Source organism: Hevea brasiliensis, unplaced genomic scaffold (genome assembly GCF_030052815.1).
Source record: "Hevea brasiliensis isolate MT/VB/25A 57/8 unplaced genomic scaffold, ASM3005281v1 Scaf323, whole genome shotgun sequence".
Classification (NCBI taxonomy): Eukaryota; Viridiplantae; Streptophyta; class Magnoliopsida; order Malpighiales; family Euphorbiaceae; genus Hevea; species Hevea brasiliensis.
The window spans coordinates 21804-29257 of NW_026614833.1; the positions used below are offsets into that span (position 1 = coordinate 21804).

Below are 7454 nucleotides of genomic sequence, written 5' to 3' on the forward strand. Positions count from 1 at the left end.
TTGAGTTTTTCCAGGTGGAAAATATTGTGCCAGAAATGCATCAGTGAGTTGCTCCCAATTTGTAATGGAGTTGTGAGGTAAAGAATCAAGCCAATCCAATGCTCTATCTTTCAAAGAGAATGGGAATAGCTTCAATCTTGCTGCATCATCAGACACTCCAGGTTGTTTTTGCATGTCACAGATCATAGCAAACTTCTTTAGATGTGTGTGTGGATTTTTAGAAGGATGTCCCCCGAATTGGGAATTTTGAATCATTTGAAGAACTCCAAAATCCATCTCGTAACTATTTGCATCAATTCTTGGTCTTGCTATGCTCTCTCTTAAGTCATCAAAACGAGGAAAAGCATGATCCATCATACTTCCCCTAGGCACATTAGCATTTATAATCTCTTCACCTTGGGCTGCATTTTCATTGTTTCGATCATTTCCAGCATTACCGCCACCAATTCTGATTCTTTCATCAGCCATGTCTGCTTCTAATTCAGTTTCTCTCAAAGCTTCTTTTCTTTTTCTGGTTTCTTTCTTGTTGGCTTTACAAAATTTCTCAATTTTAGGATTAAACAGTAAGGATGTGTCACTTGTGCTTCTAGCTCTTCTCATAAAAGATTAAAAGTACCTGAAAAAGAACAAACAAACACAAAATGAAAAGATAACAAAGATAAAACTAAAAACGACTAAAATAATCAAGAATTCAATCTTAAACAAACAACTCCCCGGCAACGGCGCCAAAAACTTGATGTGGCCCAACCGCAAGTGCACGGGTCGTACAAGTAGTATAGAAAAAAAATATCGTTCCCACGAGGAGTTGTGTTAATGATTGAATTTTTGATATAAAAAGTTGACTAAATTGAACTATCTTTGAAATTAAAGTAACAAATTGATGGGTATTTGAGTATGAAATCTATATGTGCAAAATCAAAAATCTATCCAAAAATGTATTAATTAAACTAAAATTGCATCTAATTGAAATAAGCAAGTTCAAATATGGCAATATTTAAAATGGCAAGCAATTAAAATTCAATTAGAAATTGACAATGATAAAAAGGCAATTCCGGAGTTCGGGATTTCATATTTGAGCTATTTTGGGATTTTGAATTGGTTATCCAATCTTGCGGAACTTACGGGTTTTAAGGAGATTAATTCTTAAATCCTTTGAATACCCTTTCAAGTGAGACAAAGAGTGCCTTAATCAATCTAATCCTACTTTCGTGGAGTTAGAGTTAATTAAGACCCATTAGGTTCTTTAATTAATCTGTGAATCCTCTTAATCCTTAGTCTATTTCTAGATCTAAGTTAATTAAGTCCAATTTCTTGATTATCTATCACAAGGCCTTCTCCTTTCGGTGCCTCAACCATGGATTAAGAACATCACTTAATGGGATCCTACACTAAGCGTGTCATTAAGCACACAAGAAATGAATAAAACTCATTAAGACTACAAAATATGGATTACCCAATCAAAATCCACAAAATATCTCAAATATTACAACCCTTACTCCAGAATCAAAATAAAACTACTCACTACCCATAATGTTTACAAGAAATTCTTAGTTTGTATGGAAATAAAGCTTTAATCTAAGCTAGGAAACAATAAACTAAACACTAGAAATGTAGGAAGAATGTAAGAAAGGAAAGAAATCTGCAAATCTTGGTTGAAAATGGTGTGGAAGGTGAAAGTGACTTTTTAGCTGCTGCCTACACCTCTTCCTTTTTCTGCTCTCCTCCTTCTTGTTTTTTTTTTTTTTCTGCTCCTCCCCTTCTAAAATGGGAAATGGGACTATTTATAGCATTTTCTGACATGGAGCCCTAAAATGGTGAGTTCTAGGAGGAATTTTCTGAGGGAATCTTCTGCCAGCTCATTAATGAAACCTTTGTGGGACTGCATAAGTGGACTGCATAAGTTATGCAGTCCCTTATGCAGTTTTCGGCTGTTTCTGGTTTACTTATGCGAAACTGCATGACTTGGCGCATAGGTTATGCACAATTCCGTGAGAGTGCATAAGGGAGGCGTGAATCTGCATAAGCCATGCACTCTCCTTATGCACAATTCGGCAGGTATTGGAACAGTGATTTTTCTCCTTATGCAGATCTGCATGGCTTATGCGGCAAGTTATGCACAATTTGGTCAATGCATATTTCAGCTTGAAGACTTGTTTTTGACATCTTTGGCTGTATAAGTCACTCCTCAATGGCAAAATTTCTTTTCAGTCCTTCACAAACACTATTTTTTCTACAAAACAAAGTAAAAATTACAAATTAATCCAAAATTGACAATTATGAAAAACTAACTAAATAACTAATGAAATTAGCTAAAAATAACTAATAATAAAATAAAATGGCTATAAAATTAAACCTAAATGACTATGCAAAATGTATGCATCAATGAGCCATGTGTATATAAGAAGGTTAGTGACAGTGCTATCACTTTCCTTGTCTTATATGTGGATGACATTCTGTTAATGGGTAATGACACATTTATGTTGACAACTATAAAGGTATGGTTGTCAAATACACTCTCCATGAAAGATTTAGGGGAGGTAACCTATATTCTTGGGATTCGCATCTATAGTGATAGAGCAAAAAGAATAATTGGTTTATCCCAAAGTCTATACTTGGAAAAGGTGTTAAAGAGGTTTAACATGCTTGATTCCAAGAGAGGATTGTTACTAGTGAGATGTGGTATCCACCTTTCTAAAGAGATGTCTCCAAAGACACCTGAAGAAAGAGATAAAATGGCCTGGATTCCATATGCTTCGGCTATTAGAAGTTTGATGTATGTAATGTTGTGTACTAGGCCGGATATCACATATGCTGTTAGTTTGACTAGTAGTTATCAATCCAATCCAGGTTTGGAATAGTGGATAGCTGTCAAGAATATCCTTCAGTACTTGAGAAGAACTAAGGATCTATTCTTGATATATGGAGGTGGAGACTTGCAATTGGATGGTTATACTGATTCTGATTTTCAATCAGATATCGATAGTAGAAAGTTTACCTCTGGATATGTGTTCATTTGTAATGGAGGCGCAGTCAGTTGGAAGAGTTCCAAACAGAGTATGACTGCAGATTCCACTACCTAGGCTGAGTATATTGCAACATCAAATGCTGCAAAGGAAGCTATTTAGATAAAGAAGTTCGTGATAGAACTTGCAGTAGTTCCTTCCATTGAGTCAGCAGTTCCACTTTACTATGACAACAATGGAGCAGTCATACAGGCTAAGGAACCCCGGTCTCACCAAAAATCCAAATACATAGAAAGGCGCTACCACATTATCAGAGAAATAGTTGGGCGAGGCGATGTAGCCATGCAGAAAATAGCATCAGCTGAAAATCCAACTGATCTATTCACTAAGCCTATGTCATAAACTCAGCTAGACCGACATCTTGAGAAGATAGGTCTAAGATATTGTAATGAATGGCTCTAGTGCTAGTGGGAGATTACTAGTAGTATGCCCTAGAACATATCATTTAGTATGTTTTTTTGTACATGTTTTATTAATAAAAGGCATTTTCACTTTTACGTTTACATAATATATTTATGTGTAATAGAAAAGGTCCATCAATATTTTGTTAGAAATTCTATTCTTAAGTTGTTAAGAATATGAGTGACAGTATCTCTAGTACAAAGTATCATAAATTGGTTCACAATCGAAGATACTTCACAATAAGGATATCACTTATCCAGAAAGATTGTAATCATGTTTATTCCCAAGTTATTTATATGAGATGTAAATAAGATGGAATGGTGAGTCTCATGCTATATAACAAACATGATAGGCACTTATACATGATAAGTAGGCCAAACCAATGACATTTATGGCAAGCACATAGAGTTTACTCTTGTCAATGTATTGTCATAAATCATATTAGTGCATATAATCTTTAAACCTGAGATAGCACAGTTATCTTATATATAGGTAGTTTGAGTTTGATACTACTTTCATACTTATACTGTGTATGGGTATATGGGCATGTGTTGGCTCCTACTAGTTATATATGGAGGTAGGTGTTGATCAAGATGAAATATGTTCCTCTAAGTAAATAGGGATAAAATCCTATGTTCCTTTAATTGTTCTTGATGTTTCAAGTTTCTAGCCATGATAGATAGATTTAATCAGAAAAGAGTTTCTGATGAGAAAATCTTTTTAATCAAGAATTGAAATTAAAAGAGAACATAATATTCATAGCAAATGGGGTTTGACATAAATCATGACTCTAGCTCGAATTGAGATTTTGTAATAGAGAGATTCTAGTGCATGGTAACATATGATTATAGGTTCATTTAAGGTAAACCTTATTGCTAATTGGGTAGTCATGGCATGCTATGCTAGTTGTTAACCATGATCTATGAGGTGCATAAAATGATTTAGAGAAATCATTTATGGTAAGAAAGAGTTCTGATGATATTAAGAGTTGATATCATGTCTCATTGCCAATTAGTGATGAGCCTAGTAAGTCACACACATACACAAGTAATCACCAAATTAAATATGATTTAATTAATTAATTAAAAAGTTTAATTGATTAATTAAATAGGTTTGATTTGCAATTAGATTGCAAAGTCCCTAGCATGGCTTAAAACCAAATCTAGGTTATTGGATGTATGGTGTAAGTTAAATTTATATTTAAAGTATTTAAATATGAATTTAATTAATGAGAAATTAATTAATAAATATTAATTAATTAATTTATATTTGATATAAATTGATTAGAAGAAGAGAAATAATTATTTTGGGTTAGGAACTCAAAATTAAGACACAGGGGTATTTTGGTCATTTCACAGGGTAACATGTGGCACCATGAGATGGTGACACATGGCACCACATATAATCTTGCCATATGTCTTTTAATCATGTAAGATGATCAAAGTCAAGATTAAATATAGGTTTGACACTTGGCACAATGTGATTGGATTAATTAAACCTAGAGCTAATCAAAAGGTGACATGTGGCAAGGGTTTTAAGTGGTGACCTAGCTATAAAATGTGTTGTTATGAAAAGAAAAAATAATAAGCTACTCATTCTCTTTGGTGCCGCCACCCTTGGCTGCCTCTTCCCTCTCATCTTCTTCATCTCTCATCAATTCAAAGAGATTAGCAAAACAATCTCTTGAATTAAAAATACTAGAAATTGTTTCTAGTGTCTTGTTTACATTTGTAATCTCTCAAAAGGCAAAACCTAATTTTCTAATTGATTAGAAAAGCTTTAGAAGCTGTTCAAGGGGCTGCCATTGGTGATCTTGGTGTGGACAAGCTAGAGGGACAACACCTGGTGTCCTAGGTGCATTCCAAAGGTGCCAAACACACTGCAGTGCATCAAAAGGTTAGTGCACTTGTTCTTGATCTAATCTAGGGTTCTAATGAATTAATCTGATTAATTCTAAAATATTAAATTGAAAATGTAGATCCAAAAACATATTAAAAGAGTTTTAATATGCTGTTTATCATTGAAATCAAATAGATAAAAATGAATCTTGCATGATGCATGTGACCCTAGGTGAAAAAATTTTTAAATTCCATGATATAAACTTATGTTTTTCATGCTTCCGCTCCTTCATGAAAAAGATATCAAAGGAATTTAGAATCAATCACCTTCAAACTCTATTTTCTCTTAAAATTGGAATACCCAAGATAAATCCCAATTAATTTATGCATAAACCCCTAACTCTGGAATCACTTTAAACTTAATTAGACTCTGATTTAAATTACCTGTTATTAATTTAGTTCAATTGCATCTAGATTTAGAATTTATTTGCTTGCTTTTTACCCATTCTAATTAGATTAATCAATTTACTTTGCTCATTTACATTTACCATTTATTCACCAATCATTAGTCTAAATAATCACTTCATTCATAGTTTGGTACTCAAACGACAAATCCTCGTGGGAATGATACTTGATTCATCACTCTATTACTTGAGATGACCCGTATACTTGCGAATTCGCCCAATAAGTTTTTGGCGCCGTTGCTGGGGATTTGATTTTTGTTTGATATTGAATGATTATTTGTTTGGTTAATTTGGGCATTTTATTTTATTTTTAATTTCTTTTACCATTTTACTTTGAGAATTTGTTTATTTTGTTTTTCAGGTACTTTATTTTATGAGAAGGACAAAAAGTGAAGAAATCAATTTATTCTTTGATCTAGAAATAGAAAAGATAGCAAGAGCTTTAAGAGCATAATCTAAAAGGAGAAAAGCTGAAATTAAAGCTCAACAACAATAAGAAAGAGCACAAGAGCAAAAGCAATTACAAGAAGAAATGGCCAACAACAATAACAACCGCTTTGTGAAGGATCATGCCTATCCTAACATAGGAGATTTCATGCCAAGTATCACAAGACCAAGTGTATAAGCTAATAATTTTGAATTGAAGCCTGCACTGTGTCAGATGGTACAACAATCACAATTTGGGGGAAGTCCAAGTGAAAGTCCACATGTGCATCTAGCACACTTTCTTGAGATTAGTGATTTGTTGAAGATAAATGGAGTTTCTGATGATGCAATTCAACTCAGATTATTTCCTTTTTCTTTGAAGGACCGAGCTAGAGAGTGGTTACATTCTTTGCCACTGGGTTCTATCACAACATGGGATGAACTTTCTCAAGCATTTTTAGCTCAATATTTTCCACCAGGCAAGATAGCTAAGCTATGAAATGAGCTGATTTCTTTCAAACTTAGAGATGATGAGAGCTTATATGAAGCATGGGAGAGGTACAAGGATTTATAAAGGAGATGTCCACATCATGGGATTCCTAAGTGGATGCTTGTTCAACACTTTTACAATGGAGTTTCACCAGCTATTAGAAGTACAATTGATGCATCTTCTGGAGGTTATCTTATGGAGAAATCTGAAGATGAAGCTTTTTCTACTCTAGATAAAATTGCTTATAACAACTACCAATGGAGTTGTGAGAGGAATGAGATCAAGAAACCAGCTGGTATGTTCGAGCTTGATGCTATGAATATGATTAATACTAAGTTTGATGCTTTGACAAGGAAGATGGACAAGCTAAGCATGAAAGTAAATTCTTCAGTTGGAGGTTCAAGTAATTTAGTAGATGTTAGAGCTGTAAATGTCAACTGTGCAATTGATTTTTCTGCATTTAGTCAAGATTTTTCAAGTGAGCAAGTAGATTATGTGGGGAACTACAATCAAAGACTAGTTTGTAACCCATTTTCTGCAACTTATGATCCAGTATGGAGAAACCACCCTAATTTCTCTTGGGGAGGTAGACAAGGACAACACCAAAATTTTCAGTAACCTTCTGGGTTTCAACAACATCAGAATTTTCAGCAGAATATAAGTCCTCCTCCTGGAATTCCCAAACCTCAAAATCGGCTTGCTCCACCATAACCACAATAACCTCCACCACAATAAGCACAACCAGACAAGACAGCTAGATTGGAAGCCATGATTGAGACTCTATTAGTGAGCCATCAAAGTCAATAATAAA

The 7454-nt window shown here is 34.1% G+C and overlaps 1 non-coding gene across 1 annotated transcript; it reads right to left on the bottom strand.

Moving 5' to 3' along the window:
* Window positions 1–6643: 6643 nt before the first annotated feature.
* Window positions 6644–6750, bottom strand: LOC131177090 (small nucleolar RNA R71). The gene has a single exon (XR_009146801.1). It is a non-coding gene; the product is annotated as a small nucleolar RNA R71 (small nucleolar RNA).
* Window positions 6751–7454: the final 704 nt, after the last annotated feature.